This window comes from Lepisosteus oculatus, chromosome 1 (assembly GCF_040954835.1).
Source record: "Lepisosteus oculatus isolate fLepOcu1 chromosome 1, fLepOcu1.hap2, whole genome shotgun sequence".
Lineage (NCBI taxonomy): Eukaryota > Metazoa > Chordata > Actinopteri > Semionotiformes > Lepisosteidae > Lepisosteus > Lepisosteus oculatus.
This window is the reverse complement of record NC_090696.1, coordinates 22275150-22293000: the sequence shown is the minus strand read 5'-3', so window position 1 is coordinate 22293000 and position 17851 is coordinate 22275150. Positions and strand designations below refer to the sequence as shown.

The 17851-nt window shown below is 35.6% G+C and overlaps 1 long non-coding RNA gene across 1 annotated transcript; it reads left to right on the top strand.

Moving 5' to 3' along the window:
* Window positions 1–3215: 3215 nt before the first annotated feature.
* On the top strand, window positions 3216–16948 carry LOC138241260 (uncharacterized). The gene is made up of 3 exons (XR_011190459.1): window positions 3216–3280; window positions 14282–14405; window positions 16842–16948. It is a non-coding gene; the product is annotated as an uncharacterized lncRNA (long non-coding RNA).
* The last annotated feature ends 903 nt before the right edge of the window (window positions 16949–17851 follow it).

Sequence of the window (17851 nt, the reverse complement as noted above, 5' to 3'; positions counted from 1 at the left end):
GGAAGCTCCTTTGGCAAAAATAACAACAGCAAGTCTTTTTGGGTAGGTCTCTTCCAATTCTTCTTGGCAAAATTGTTTTGCTTTCTGTTTAGGGATCACGTATGGACAGCAGTTGCTTGGGGATCACATATGACCTGCAGGTTTCATGTCTTTCCACAGATTATCTAAAAGATTCAAGTCACTTTGACTGGGCTACAAAAGGATATTCACTTTCTTATTTAAAGCAAAAGTGTTGCTTATATAGATTTAAAAAATGTATTTAACAAATGCTGTCACCACTACTTGACAGTAAAATGATGTTGAAAAAGTGATGCACTATGTTGAGCTTCCATCAGGTCTGTTAGTTTCCAATTCAACTGAAAAATTAAAAGTTTGTCTGGTCTGACCACAGTACCTTTTGCCACATATTTACAGTATCACTTGATGCTTAAATGCTTTGTGCAGACTAGCTTTCTGAAGTGAGTGGAATATTGTTATTCATGCACAATTTTTCTGATCTTAGCCATTGAACTCTGTAGCTCTTTCAAAATTACTGTTGGCCTCACAGTTGCATCCTTAGCCTAGGCAGTGTCTGAGTGATATGATAAACATTACACTTTTTAATGACTGGTTTTAAAGTGTTACGACCCCAAGTGTCTAGGGGAAAAGGGGTGTAACATTTAGGATAATTCTTTTGGAAGCAGGGGGGGTTTTGGTGAGGGACTAGGAAGCGTGATAAGGGTAAGGAACTAGAGTGGTGCCAAAGGAAAGAAAATAAACAAAAATGGAGCTGGCTAGGACAGTGAGGGAAAGCTAATCTGACTACAAAAGAAACGTCAAAGCACACGGTCTTCGGCATCTTCAACACCCTAGCTAACCTGCACCGACTACCCAAAACCATACAAGACAAACGGCACTCACCCGTACTAAACTAGTGTACTAATACAAAATCAACTAAGTGTGTAAGTGTACCCAACAACCTAAACTAACCTTATATACAAAAGTTCACACAAAAACACAAGTCAGCCAGGAAGACAAATAAGGGAAAACAAGAGTAATCAACAGGAGCAGGGTACAAAAAACACAAAACTTGAACATGTAACACTGGGGCAAGGTAATAACAAAACAAGAATGAACACACAAACAGACGAAAGTACAAAGAAACTAACGTAAATCCAACAAAACAACAAAGCCGAAACTGTACGAAAATGCACACATAAAGCAAAACAAACCAACAAACGAGGCCGAAGCAATAACAAGAAGCGAAGCGAAGCGAAGCGAAGCGAAAACCGAACGGGACCGAAGTCAAACGAAAGGCCTCCACTTTCTGAAAGCCTCCATGTTATATAGTGAATAAGATGTGTTCTGATTGGCTGAGGCTAATTAATGATGACATCATACTGAAACAGTGGAGTGGTGGTGGGCCAATGGGGAAGGGAGAACAATCAAGGGTCAGCAGTGTGGAACATAGAAAAAAACACACACAGAACACACACTGGGACGTAACAAAAGTGTTCAAAGGTATATTCAATTTTTATGAGTTTTTAGACTTTACTTCCGATCTGTTCTTTTCTTTGAAGATATCTCTAAATTGTTATTAAAAAAAAACTCTTTAGTCTTTATAAATGAGTCCTAGCTCTAAATTCAGACTCCCAACTAAGGAACCTTAGAGACACAGGTGTATTTATTGTGAAATTATGTGAATCACTATTATCACACACAGCTTGAGGCCACTCAACTCATTGTATGGCTCATTAAGGTATTAATTGTGCCTAAATTAATTTAGGTTTACCTCAGCAAAAGGCTTGAGGCATTTATGCATTATTTTCTTTTTTAATTCTATATTAATTATCTATCTTTTTCTGTTTTCTTACTTTGTTTAGAGTAAGCTATTTATATGACAATATTAATTACTACTTCAATGAGTCATCAATGCAAGTTTCAAACAGCAACATTTAAAAACTGTGCAAGGGTAAGTGTACTTTTGTAAGGCAGTGGCAAGGTTCAGCCTGTTCTTAAGGCATCAAAGGCATCAAAGAGCCTCTGCTTCAATAACCTATTTAAACATTCATAGATTTTAAAAGAAAACTCATGTCATTAGATTGCAAAAGAGTTTGTACTATATTTATTCAACAAAAGAAACATGAGGATGGTAAGAGGTAAATTCTTTCCAATTCTTTGTAACAACCTTAATCCATAAGTTGGAAGACTAAGGTAAAATATTATGTGGAAGCTTATGTGGCCTGTTTTTTAATTTACTTTCAATTAAATTCCACCTATTTCTACTAGTCCTGGCCTGCACTACGTTTGAAGCACTGTTGTGCATTAACAATCCTTTTAAAAATCTGAATACTGTACCTCTATAACCAGAATATTCTAGAATCATAAACATGATTGCCTTTCAAACTTTCAGTGAAAAACATGCATTCAATTCTAGGGGATACCCTAGTTTCCATATCTCAACAACAATATTGTTTGTAGTGTGCCGAACAAAAATGATTTAACAAATTATCACAGTACAATTTGAAGATGACTTGTATTGATTTCTGCATTCTTCCCTAGGGAAGGAGTCGATAACAGTGCCAAAATGCATTAAAATGTCTTATCATAATAAGATTTCAATATGTTTATTCAGAATTGTGAATCTCAGCAAAAAGGATAAAAATATGAGATGTTTTACGGTCAGTGTTGTTTTTAGAAAGGTTGTTCTATGTGACTGAAAGATCTACCTTAAATTAAATAATGCATAAAATTAAAAAACATAATCCGGAAAACATATATTTCTTGATCCTTTAGTTTCCCCCCTTCTGACTTGTGCATTGTGTGATTCTGTGATTTTGATTGTGACAACTGTCACAGCAAGAACTGTTCATGTAAGTGATTCTGACAGTAAAATAAAGGGGGTTGCATGGGGAACTCTATCATTATTCACCAGCAGAGGTCTACAACAACTTACCAAAGACTTCCACATTTCTGAGCAGTGCTGCTTTAGCCAATCTCACCCTGCACCCCCATCACATTTCAGAAGATATATTTGTTCTCACTCAGAAGCCACTGTCAACATGCGAAATAACAGTCTTAGCAGAACCAGAAATAAATGTCCACGAGGAACACATTTTCTCAAATAATTCGCCAAGGGAGAAACAGTAAAACACATGTGATAGGAAATATGTTAGTGTGGGCTCTCTCCAAGTATGATACACACTCAGCAGAAACTTGTTATATCATCTGAAAACAAGGCACCGCGGGAAAGCTAGCAGACATGAAAACAAACTATCCTATACTGGGAATCTGGAGACAGGTAAGTGGTGTGGGAATTTGGCACTACTACTAGCACTAATCTTTATTTACTGAGTGCAAACAAAGACAAAAGAGAAGATACTAGGACACCTTGCAAGATATCAGTCTTTGTTTTTTTTTTTTACATAAGTAAATCAATGAGTTAAAAATGTTTCATAAACTTCAAAATCAGAAAATATCACCTTTAGTATATTATATAACTAGAAAATAATGTATCCTGTATAATCTGTGATTGATTAAAATTACTGCTTCACATCTACTTCAACAAATCCAGAGTGCCTTTGCCCACAGTGGGGGAAAGGAGAGTCTACAGTACATGATTACAATAAACAATAAACAATAATTCCCTGTATTTTAATTAGCACCATTCATTTCATAGGATCACATTTAAGGGACATGGAAGGGAGCCGTGTCATATGCCACTAAAGTGTAGCACCCACCTGAGCAGCCCCACTGCACTCAACATCAGACAGAGATGTGGGCATTTTGATTGACGGGGACTTTAGGGAGGCTTGCTCATGCATGCCCATAGAAGGCCTGAGTAGGGGTCCTCAGGTTTGGGCATCTCACTGATTCATTTCTTTTAATTGTCACAGTATTTTGCTGTCTTTTTTAACTAAGGTGTCTGATCAGCTTAACACCTAATGAGACCAATTCATTGTACACTAATATATCTTACTGTTCTTGAAAAACCTTTGATGTGTACTGTCCAGTAATGTCCAGTGATTTGCACAACCTATCCCACTATTTACAATGAGGGTCTTTACACTACTACTTTATATTATTACAGTATTACTATTACTTTATATTGCGCCAGCAGCCATATCACCCTGCAGCTAAGCAGGTGTGAGCCTGGTCAGTATCTGGATGGGAGACCTCCTGGGGAAAACTAAGGTTACTACTGAAAGTGGTGTTAGTGGGGCCAGCTAGGGGTTGCTCACCCTGCGGTTTGTGTGGTTCCTAATGCCCCAGTATAGTGATGCGTCTCTTGTCAGAAATGCCTGTTTTACAAACCCTGTTCAGGGTCTTGCATATTACACAGGATGAAACGTTTGGTTCCAGTCTGTCAGTATGAGTAAATTCCTTCTTTAGATAGACCTCTGGTTTCTTTACACTGTCATGAGAATTTATTCTGACATGCCATCATGTTCAGCATGTTTCAAACTCTAAAATAATATATTTCCAGTTTCAAACTCTAAAACCATATCACTGCCCCTATTTCCACAGGCCTTGAGCAGGTTGGACACATTTAGATTTGTCTCAAGCAAGAAATTGATTCCCTTATTATCAATACTATATGTATAGACAAGTGGATGAAGGTATATCATGATGGAAATGAATGTGCACTTGTCTTTCTTTCATAGAGACATCCCAAGTTTAAATCTGATGCCTAGACCCTTGTGAAATCCATAGTGAATTGCAATAACTCAGTGGTCTCTATCTCTGGTCCTAGAGAGCCCCAGTTCTTCTGCTTTTCCTTCTTTTATACAGTATTTCATTAATCTTTACTATTGAGGGCAAACATGTGGCTCTGGGAAGTAAACTAAGTTTCATTACATTTAAGAATTTAAATGTAATGAAAAAAATCAGATTGTGTAACTCTTGGTCTGCAACAGCACCTTCAATAACATTAACTGTTCTTGAGTTCTATAACTTATGTTACATATCAAACAGTTCCAGAAATGTTTGCTCAATGTATGAGAAGTCCACAAAATCAAAAGTTACAGTAACTTAATTAAAATATTTCAAGGAGCTTTCCTTCTACAAATTGTACGTATTTACTTAAACTGTGCATCAGATAACCAAAATCATGTCAACTATTATATTTAATGTTCTATTTAATGTTCTTGTTTTCCCTTCAAGTTAGAAAACAATCTACAATTATTTTTTATATTTCATTATACAATTTCTTAATTATTCCACAAATAATACATAATGTACCTGAAGTATATTTCAAATTTGCAGCTATACAACCTTGAGATGACATACTAACAACTTTACAAGACTTAACAGTTTTAATTTAATAGTAGGGTGCTGAGTGTAATTATGGAAAACACCCTTGTGTATAACAGGAAGTCATGGTTTAAACAGGAAATGACTGAAGAGTTTTAAACCCAGTAGTTCCACGCATTACTCTTTTTTTATTGATCCATTACACAAATAGATCATATCACTTTTTTAATTTACTTTGTCAAGTGATTTATTTGATTATTTATGTTGATTTAAATGATGATTTAAATATGAGAAATTGGAGATTATTTGTTTTTGGCCATGTACAGTACAAACAAACATTAAATGGAACTATTTACTCTGTTTCCTCTTATATATTCATATCCCTTAGTCATATAGCAAGACATAAAAGTATTTTTCTCAGTAACTACAGTGTTGAACAGATTTCTCAAGATGCTTGCTTGAATAATTCATAATTTAACACTGCATTCCAGAGACCATCTTCTTATAGCAACATGTAATTCACATAAATAAGCAATTGTATTTGAAATTCATATTAACTATAACATTTTTAAAACTTAGACATGAAAATCCCAATAAACTGGATAATTGTGTTTGTCATAATATTTACTCTGTGAAGTAAATGTAAAAGAGGAAATATTCTATGTGGAGTAACAACATCAGGTTATATTTGATATCAAATCACAGTATTAAGTATTGCAATATTCACGAGTGTGAACATTCAAAGCTGTAATCTTAACTGACTGTGGAGATTTATATTTAAAAGAATAAGGATGGAGCATCTTACCCTTGCTTTAGCTTATGGTCAGAACTGAATAATGGCAAGCATGTTTTCGGCATACACATAGCATCGCCCTCCATACTAACATGCAATTCTGAAGAATTTGTTGGAGGATATAAGATGTAAGGAAATAAGAAACTGTATTTCATATGTTATGTAAGTGTTAGTGGGACCAGTAGGGAGCACTCACACTGTGGTCTGTGTGTGTGCCAAATCCCCAGTATGATTATGGGGACACTAATCCCAGGGCGTTTCTCAAAAAGGGTAGGGGTGTTACCCAAGTGTCCTGGCCACATTTTCCACTGGCCTTTACCAAATATGGCCTCTTAATAATCCCTATAGCTGAATTGGCTTCATTACTCCCACTGATAGGTGATGTGTGGTGAGCGTTCTGGCGCCAATCCAAATTCAAAACAGAGGTAACAGGTAACAAGCTACTCAGCCATTTTGTTGAAGTCAATACCCTTCAACATCTAGTTTCATTCAAGAAAAGAATGGATGAGATCCTAGAATCAATTAGTTACAAGATGGGCCAAAAGGCCTCCTCTCATCCGTGACCTCAGAATTATAAGCACCAAGAAAAATGAACTATAGATACTCTACGATGTAAGGTTTAAGCCATTTATGGGTAGCAGCAGAAACAAACACTCCAACTGAATAAGTAGAATGTCATGATTTACAGTTGCAAATGTAGTACATCTAGGAGAATTGGGATGCACTCTAATCACCTGCCATCAACATATCATTAACAACTTTACCTAGAGCTGTTTCTGTGCCATGTAAATATATATTAAGATGACCATTTAGTTATACTACAACAATACATTCTAAAAGTCACATATGTGCTGAAATTATTCAGATCATTCAAAGTCATATTAGTTTTTTAGGCACTGGAAGAACTGCAGTGCTTTTTAAAAGCATTTTTAAAAGCTACAGGCGACATGCCAGAGTTCAGGGATTCATTTTTTTATGTTACCAAGGGTCACACGCTAAACAGAACAAAATAATTGGGGACCTCACTAACAGGAAGTGGGTTGTGTATGTGGCAGCAATTCAACAAAGCTTGCAGAATCTGCAAACTCATGCCCACAGTAGTGAAATACAAAGAGGAGAGAATGTTGTGTCAGACACCGAGCTTATCTGAAACACATTTTTGAAAGTAATTGCAGAATGAGGGAAAGCAGATATTTTTAGGCTTTAGTTACCTACTGATTTCTTTGATTACTCTCATTATAAGAAAGATAGCTGGATCTAGCACTTATCAAAGCAACCCTTTATTCTACAAGGTACTCCTTCCATTATTGAAGATGTACAGCACAATCAGACCAGAAACATACAGTACCACCTATACTCCAGTTTTTTAGCAATACCTTTTGTTTACATAGTATAGTTGCCTAAAATTCTAAAATATTTTGTATTCCTTTTAAACTTGTTTTGTGTGATGTTGAACTGTATTATGAAGTGTTTAGTCACTACTTATTTCATTTTATAGAGACAGATTTCATACTGTTATATAAATCTACTACGTACAGCTAAATATTTCAGATGCATAAAACTCAATAATAATTGGGTGAAACATTTTGCTTGGCTCCATGTTGCAAATAAGGGGCACAAGCTTAAAGATATTTTCATAACACAAGAATAAAACCGGTCAAATAATTCTTTTTTACTAAAAAACAGCTAATTTCTGTAGACAAAGGAGGGTTGGGGTGCTGGGTGTGTGATCTGTTTAACACCCTGTGCGTTTACATTATCATAAACACAATACAGCCATTAACTCACACACAGATTCGATATAGAATACAGATACAGTATATAGATAGCACATTATAAGTATTTCAGTCATGTGACGATTTCCTTGACATTTAAAACATATTAATATTGTTTTTGCAAAATAAGATTTAAGGAACGTAGACCATGCCCAGACTATAATGAGATATGAAGAACCATTCTCAAACATCCTCTGGAAGGTCCAGTTCAGATCATTCCCAGTGCAGTACAGAAGTTTGTTTTAGATTGCCTGCTTGCTGGGATAGGCACTGACTCCCCCGTGGCCCCCTGCTGGATAAAGTAGTAAGAAATTGTATGGATAGCTTAATGTGAATAAAAATACTAAAAACTGTTTTTTCAGTAGTTTCCACCAGATTAATGGATAATGCTGAGGCTAAATGTTCCTCTCTGTTGTTTGTTAAAAACAATAGCGCAGTGGAAATACGAAGATGGGTGCTGTTATTTATTGTGTTAACATTACCTGAATTTGTCCCAATATTAACTACTGTATTTTAAAATAGACTACACATGTAGTCTACTACATGCCAATATCAACTGAATATCAAGTAAAAAAGCTAAGTGTTTATTATTTGTTATGTTGTTTATTATTATCTATTATTATCACTTTACTTTAGGAAATTTTGAAAACCCCAGACAAATGTGACAATACCTTTGGTCAGTGCTTAAGGTTCCAGCCACTACCACATAGCTGTGTTTCCAGCATGCCTGTGGTAACATTAGTCAACCTGCATTTCCAGTGTCACATTTCAACTAGACAAGTCTTTCAAGTATATAGATCCACAACTACACAGTGAATGTAAGATAGAATTATTTGCTTCGCATGCAAGTAAGTTTTACATGATTTTATTCCCATTTATTGGAATATTTTTGCTTGTTTGATTGTTCAGGTCATGTTCTGTTTATTATTATTATATGTACACTGCACAGCTGGTTTATCTGTTTACATCTGTTTACAACAGGTCCTTGTGGTGAGTATCTTGAAATTGACGTATTTACGTTAAATTATATTTTCACTAAAGGAATCCTTTGGTATTTTATTTCAAATTCAGATATTTCAATCTAAAAATCTAAAGTTCAGTTTTTTCACAGGATGTTTTAAAATTATTTGTTGCGTGTTTATTTGTGCATTTTCTTGGATATTCTGTGAAGTACTTTTGTCTGCCATTGTATACAGTATTTAAAATAAGGATAGGGAAAAGCTGTTGTACCTTTCAGTGGGGTAATATCTCTAATTGCTACAGTTAAATATTTTTACTTTGACAAGACTGAATTTTAATAATAAATTAACTCAATACTACCATAATAATCCCTCATGATCTTCATTTTTAATATTGCGGACAGTTGAGAATGTTGTTCCTTGTGGTGTGTTCTTTTATGAAAGTACTTTGTAGAATGCAAAACTAATGATGTAGTTCCATTTTGCTGAGTAATCTGGCTGTGTAAAATCGTAAAATCGTCACTGGCATAGGAGCAGCACTTCAGTGCTTGATGAAATGGGGTCTTCTACTGTATGTGAAGCCTTTTGTGATTTTGTTAGGATGAAATCACTGTATAAATGCAAGTAATTATTAATTGCAGAGTCGAGAAAAAAGTTTTGAATGTTGGTCTGTATTCTTGGACCTAAAATGTAATTTGAGCTTCATGAATGTTTTAGTAAAATATTATTTAACCGGATTAAAGCTATAACACAAAGACATAAGATATATTTGGATGATTTAACTAACAACAGTAAATATCCACACATGGCCATCACAAAGGTACACACACTCACTCACACCAGGGTCAGTATTTCCCAGACAGCAGTTAACCCAACAGTCTAGTATGTGTTTGGACTGTGGTACGAAAACCAAAGCAAACATGGGGAACACACAACTCACAGATGGCCCCCCAGGAATTGAAGCAGGAGCCCCACCTCTGCAAGGCAGCAATGCTAACTGCTGCACCACTGTGCCCCCCACAAGAACATAATTCTATCAAAATCTACATTTTTACAGCAATGATAATGTGGCCAACACTTTTCTTATTTTCCAGTACCACTTGTTTATTTTTTATTTGATCGGTGGTTATAGGCTTTCTCATTTGAGAGAAAACTGGAAAAAAGTCTCTTCTCCCATTTCAACATCAAATAAGAAGAAAAGTAAAAAGTCTGATTCAAAAGAAGGGCCAAAGATGACTGCTCTATTGGTACAGTGAATGGAAAAGCAAGCACGGCAGAGAGGGCAGTGGTGAATCTGCATTGCTGCAATCATTGTAATTAGCTGTTGACTTGGCAAAGATTGGGAACTTGCTGAAATAGTTTTTGTCTCAGAATCAACAACAAGCTAAAAAATACATCCAATACTATCAAAGCAGCAAAGCTGTAAATTCTTTAAAGCAAAATATTCAAGCTAGAAGATTGTTCCTGATAAAATCATTCTTGCTCTCACTAGGCAGCTGTGACCAGGATTGTTCAAATGGTGGTGCACAATCAGCTGAGGTTAATATTACTAGGGCAGGATTCTCCTAGCACTCAGTGATCCCTGTGGCTTCCTGGATACTTAAAGACTCGTAGTGCTGTCAGGGATGGATGCGTCTCTCCTCCACTACGCACTGAATCAAGGTGACGAGCTGTGCGGCCCGGAAACACTTCCTCATTCTCGCCCCTGTGCAGCCACAGATTTTGAGGCCACGAGCAGAGATATAGAAAATACACAGCTGGCAAGTCCAGCTCAGATCCATGTCTGGATGCAAGTCGGTGTGCTGACTTTGATTCAGCCTTGTTACATAATGCTTCTATCACTGCTGAGTAATTCCAGTTTGGGGAATGCTTTGAACCAGTCATTTAGAGAGGAGTATACTAATGGTCATGAGGGGTTGGGAGCATATTATAGCCCATGTTAAGTTTGCCTAATTTGCTCCTTGCTTGAAGTTTTAAAATCAATTTACCACATTTACAAATAAATTCAATGCTATCTTTTCTGGGATTAAGTCAAGAAATTTTAAAGCTTAAACCATGCTTCCCAGCTCCATTCAACAGGACTTCCACATCTGTTGGTCAGATGTTAGTTACTTAATTACTACTACTTGAACTAATTTACTTGACTGGAACTTTTCAAGGCTGTCATTTTATCAAAAGATTTTAGGTTGCTTAAGATAAAAGCTTAGACATGTCCAATGAGAACTGAGATTGGAATCCCTGATCTAAGCAATTATCAATGCAAAACATTTAAATTTTGCATGAAAAAGTCACACACCATCTTGATTTATTAAAATGTGTTTAATGTCAAAGTATAGAGGGTCCCATTGTAATAATTTTAAATTCCACTGCTGTCCATGACAAGACTGGTTTTGATTTCTGTTTTCTATTTATAGTCATCATGATATAAAACACCCTTTGCCCTCCTTGTAGTTGTTGCTTGATGATGATTAGATGATGATGATGATACAGTTCCTTTTCAAATGTACCCTCTGTTGACAACCTGTTTGTGCACCAAAGGACCACTACTAATCTAATTTAATTTATCTTTCTGGCAAGTTAGTGATTTTCTCACATTGGGTTAATATTCTCAGATTATCCTTTATTTAATTTAGAAGCATGCATTTAATGGTCAAAACTTTTAACAATTAGAACGTGTTCACAACCATGTCCACTTCACACATAAATTCTGCTTTTTCATACTCTTTACAATGTGACTCTTGCATTCTCTTGGATATGGAAAACTGCTCTACCTTAATTGTCTCTTTGGAGACCATTGTTTTTTTATGTTTCTGTAATGTTTTTCTGTATTCAGAGAAAATATAAAAGTAGGTCATCACAATATTGTAGAATGAAAGCTGTCTGTGGAGATTCACAGACCACTAGCATGTAAGGAACAGAGGGCAGCTTTATAGCATTCAACTATTTACAGAAGGTCTAAATCCAAACAAATTTGAGAGCATGAACTAAATGGAATTCTGCTCTCAATAGTGTCCTGAGGTTCTGTTCTTTACCAGGCTATTCAAAGCTCCTGAGGCAGAGTCTCAATGTCTGCCATGGCCAGCCATTTTAACCCTTCTAAATGCCATGCTGGGGTGAAGTGACTGCTACAATATCTATAAATAATAAACACAATGCTTGTGTGGTTTCACACAGTGTTTGCTCTCAGCTTATCTGTCTTAGATAACATACCATAATTTATCTATGGTAAATAGATGACTCCTTCATCTATTTACCATAAAGCTTGTTTGTGTGGTGTATATGAATGTATATTTGATTATATTTACATACCCTACATACCATCTTGTAAATGTAAATACCAACGTAACTTCTATGATCATAAAAAAAATCACAAAATCAAAAATGCGACCAATGTTCAGGTGAACTTTTAGCTGGCTTGTAAAATGCTTGTAACTCATGTTATTAATTACAAAGAAATCCTTTAAGTGCTTACAGGCCATTAATCTGTCCCTTTTTTTTGCTTAATGGTTGAAAATTGCCATATCACCCTGCAACTCACAACTGGCAACCCACTGAAGCTAAGCGGGTGTGAGCCTGGTCAGTACCTGGATGGGAGACCTCCTGGGAAAAACTATGGTTGCTGCTGGAAGAGGTGTTAGTGAGGCCAGCAGGGGGCGCTCACCCTGTGGTCCATGTAGGTCCTAATGCCCCAGTATAGTGATGGGGACACTATACTGTAAACATGCGCCGTCGTTCATAAAACCGAGGTCCTGACTCTCTGTGGTCATTAAAAATCCCAGGGCATTTCTCGAAAAGAGTAGGGGTGTAACCCCGGCATCCTGGCCAAATTTCCCATTGGTACTTACCAATCATGGCCTCCTAATAATCCCCCTCTATGAATTGGCTACATTACTCTGCTCTCTTCCCCACTGATGTGTGGTGAGCGTTCTGGTGCACTATGGCTGCTGTCGCATCATCCAGGTGGATGCTGCACATTGGTTGTGGTGGAGGGGAGTCCCCATTACCTGTAAAGCGCTTTGAGTGGAGTGTCCAGAAAAGCGCTATATAAGTATAAGCAATTATTATTATTATAAAATGCACAATGTTCAGCAAAAGTTCAGAAACTGTCATTAGAAGTTGGAAAAGAAAAATCCCTATTGAGAAACTAGTCAGAATGCCCGCTGTAGTCATCTATACCTTCAAACCTGTCTGAAATGCGATGCAGAAGACAATGCTGTTGTTGCCAAAGAAATAAAATTCAAGGACTGTTTTTTGCTGACTAGAGAAGCAGTTGACCTTTACCTTAAAATGTATTGCATATTCTCAAGTGGATAGTAATTGATTTGTCAACTTTTTGTGAAAAAATGAAGTCACTCATTTCTATGGCTAATGTGAAACAGATGTGGTTGGGACTATTGAAAAAAAATAAAATTAAGTACACGATACGTTACTTTCTACAGATGTGCATTTCTGCCATCCAGGAAAAAATGTTTTATCTCATAATTACGTATAATTACGAGATAGTATATTATGTCATTATTACAAAATTAAAGTATGTTATAATTATGGTAAAGTACACAGCGTTTTTTATGTGATAATTACACAAAAGCACAGTTGTCATAATACTGTATATAATACGTACATTATTATGAGCTAACTTTTAGTTTTTAGCAGTGGAATCAATTGCATGGTACACTCCTTGAGTTTAAGAATAAGTGTGAGTATTCTCATACTGTAGTTATAATTGTGTTCACAATAGGTACTAATTGTAACATTTCATTATGAATAAACCCTAGTGGACAAAACAGTGTCACGAAAACAAACCCTGAAGTTCCAGCTAAACTACTGGTAGCATGGAGCTGCCACTGCACGATGTACATACATTACACTCAAATGAACATTGCTATCTTGTACTTATGCAAGAATGTGCTACGTCATAATTTCAAGATAATTTTAAGATTATTTTCTCATAATTAAAAGATAATACATGAATTGTTTTGCTCTTAATGGCAGCAATGCTCTACCATACCTTTCCTCCCTTGTTATACAGTATTTGCACTAACTGGATACCTGGTACGGATACCAGACTTCCTTCATATATTCAGTATTCTGATTTTCTAAGCATTATCTAATTATACAGAGATCTCTATAGTGCACACATCTAGTTGACCTTTCACTAAAATGAAGTTATATTTTTGAGTGCATCAAAGAAATATGCAAATTAGAATATGTAACAGGAACAGGAAAGAACAGGAATTAATAACCTCAGCTTTTGTGGTGTGATTTTAATACAGACTTTGTTATTTTTATTTCATATGCTGTAGCTCTTTACAATGAGAATTTATGTACTATTTAAAATTCAATAATTCAGAATGAAGGGAAATTTTATCTAAAACAATACTTAGTACTTTCACAGCTTCTTTTCTAATTGTGGATGTTTCACTACAAGCATACTGAATAAAATTCATACTTGACTGTTGTTATTATAAACAGGTATTTTTATACAGTGCAGGCTTTGTGATTCTCTCTGGTTGTTTTCACAGGACATATGGCAGATGGCCTCTCCATTTACTGAGATGGAAGCTTTGACCATTCTGTTTTCAATATTGGTTTTCAGCCTTATCACAGCAGCTGGAATATATAGAGAAAGACTCAGTGTATCTGAAGGTAAGGTTCCACTTACAGTACATCATGATCTGCTGTGCACAAATACTATGCTCATTCGATATTAAATATGGAATTTCCATTTTCACATGAGTAGATTGAATCAAATATACACCACAGTTATATGAGCCAAAATGAAGTATTTGTGATAAATTGGAATTTGGGGTGGAATACTCTACATGCAGTATTCAAATAAATTACAGTATATGTTGAGTTCTTATGAATTTCTCTACTATAAATGCAAAATAACTTTAAACCTCTTTTGTACAATGGTATATGTTGTGTTTATTTTTCAGATATTTCAAACAGAATGTAAATAATCAGAATTATTATTATTTAATACATTCACCTCTGGGTTCTGGGTATTCTGGGTATACCTTCCAAGTATGTGGAGTTTGATAAGTCATACTGTTTAGGTTATTTTACATGATGAGTGTATTCATTAAAAGTTAAATGTGCTATTTGCTGTCTATATTGGTTGTGAGTAAGAAACCTGTATGCCATAGCTTGAGTGTCACACGCTCAAGGTGTTTTGGGAGGGTCTGTGAGATATTTTTTTGGTTTTAGATTACGGGTGTATCAATTACATCAGCTAACGGACTCTACCTACAAGATGTTGCCTCTGTTGTATAATAGATGAAGCTTCATCCCTTCATCAGAAGATCTCCTTAGTTCATTTTATTCTGACAAGCCATAAATGTAAAATTAGTGGTTTATTGAAACTGAATTAGTTTTCATCTAATACTGTTTGATTAATCTTATCTGTATTAAAACCAAAAGGTACGTCATCCAGATTTAAAAACAAATTGTGGTTAGTAACTGCCATTGCATAATGAAGTGGGGTTAAGAGGGCTGACACATTAGAATAAGTAATTAATGTATTGACTTGTTATAGAACTAAAATTACAGAATTCCTAACATTAAGAAAGTTCAAAGTTAAATTATTTTCATATGAACTTTAATCTCACAATAACATAGATTACCCATCTAACATACTGTATATTTAAATAAATACTTCATAACACTTCAGAGGCTACTAGAAATGAATGACAAAATTGCTTTATAATCACTTTTCTCAGCAGCAGAAGAAAAGCAATGTGATTCCTTTGGTGAAGAACCAATGATTGTTTAAAAAGAATACACTAATTTGGTGAGGAAACAATTCAAAGCAATTTACCTAAGTACTGTATATAAAAATCATTTAAAGGTTGCCTGTTAAATATTTTTTATTAGAAAGCCATAACAGCTGTTATAAATGTGCTATGTATATTTATTCTGCCCTACCAAAAATTTAGATATTACTGTTAATAGTGGGTTCATTCTCCTGTAACAGTTATTATAACTCTAACAGATCACAGCATCAATTCCATTACTGTGGAGACATGGACAGCAATTATCCACAGGTGCCAACTATCATGATGAAAAGGTTCTGGTCTGCTACTACTACTACATGGGACATTCTTGTAATTCGTACAAGATGGATCACTCCCGTATCAAATTCTGTCTAATATTTTGGTAACACAGTGTATATAGCACATATATACACAGTATGCATAAAACTGAAATGCTCCACACGTGTTATGTGCTAATATTGTACAGCTGTACAGTGTAGCATATAAGTTGGATTTCGTTTGTCAAAGCTTATGGGTTGTGGGTTCAAGTCCCTGCTGCATACTCTGTTGGTGTACATTTAGTGAGGTAGAGCAACACATACTTGATTAAAATAAAATAAAATTGTATGTATTGAATATATTGAATAATATATAATACAGTATATTGAATGTTACCAAAGAATCAGGTGTCTTCCACTTGTCCCCACTAGAATCCAAACTCTCTGTAGGGACTGGATCTGGAAGGCTTCAGTCCTGCTCAATAAATGTATAAAACTCTGCCCTTCTTTAACGAATGGAAGATACAGTATAATGGTCTACTGAAGTGAAGCCTATCTTTAAAAAAAAGTTAGGAAAAAACAACTTTAACCTGCTGGGAGCTCACAACAAAAAGAACAAAAAAGCTGGGAGCTCAAAAAATAAGATAATGCCAGAAACCAGTGTTTATTCAGAGTGATAATGAAATGTACTTCTTCAAAAGATAAATCACTCTCCTTCCAATATTTTTTGTATATTTGGAAGTGCAATCTATATTTGGTGTTTAATTATTTTAATTAGAGGATTTTAAAAATACATGTTCAGTAAGCAATTTTTGTCTATATTTTTGGATATGATGAATGATAATTCTTTACATTATTATGCAACGACTAAAAAAGGTTGCCTTACACTTGCATAAAATTCAGGTTACATAAAGACCTAATGTTAGTCGAAGAATGAGTGTATGTCCCTCCTGGCCACACTTAAAATATTTCCTCATCTTTGAATAAACAAAAAACAGATAACTGCCAGTCAGGATAATTGAATAACATATACACTTGTCTCCTTGCAGATTTGCAGCCAAGAGAAATCATAGAGACACCTGCTATCATTTGACAGTGAAGGCTCAATTCCAGCAGAAGAAATTCATGTTTTTAAATGAGACATATTTGAAAACTTTCTTGCACGGATTAACAGAGGTAAAAACCTACTCTAACGCGCCATCAATCACTAACCTTTTGTGGGCTACGTCACTTACATTTTCTCGCTGTTAAGAAAAACAACCAAAGCCTTGGTTGCTCTTGAGTGAATGTAACAGCCGCAACTGGAGTGTTGATTTGGGTAAGGTCACCAGGGGGAGGTGTTGAGCCACTCTGTTATAGACAGAATTGATAGACGCAAAACCCCAAATTAAATGTAATTCTATGAACCCAAAAAGAAGCTGACAGAATCAGCCAAAATAATTTAAAAAATCACTCTATTAAACTTAAAAGAGTCTATTGAGAAAGAAAAAAAAGTGAAAATGCACTTATCTGCTCTTGCACACCGCTAACTTGCACAGGTATGTCCTGAAACGCACAGGGAAAGGTGGTACTAAAAAGGAGGTACTCAAAACAAGTAAAAACTCTCAGATCAACAGATCACAAAAAGACTGTAAAAATCCTCTAGATGAAACATTCAAGAAACACCACCAACAAGACATCTGTGGGGTCCTTTCTGTTATGTGTGAAGAACACTGCACTAACAGCAGTTTTCTTGATGAAACTAGTGTCACCAGCACTGTAGCATTTTCTTCAACCACTGTGTGACTTCAGGTTATGAATGAGTTGGCAGTAGAGGACCTGTTTAAAGAGGTGCAAATCATGTATCCACACACATTTGTGGCAGATGAGAATTATTTCATCAATGTTATTAAGACACTTTTATGGCAAAACTCAAGAAAGCAGATGGGGACATCACAAGGCAGAAGAAGCTGGCAGTAAACTGACTCACAATATTTGTGGATTCAGCTTGAGGGGGAATGTCTTGCCCATGAAACTGAGAAGAAAGAGCTAAGGATACCTTTTCAGCTTGTTTGGTTGC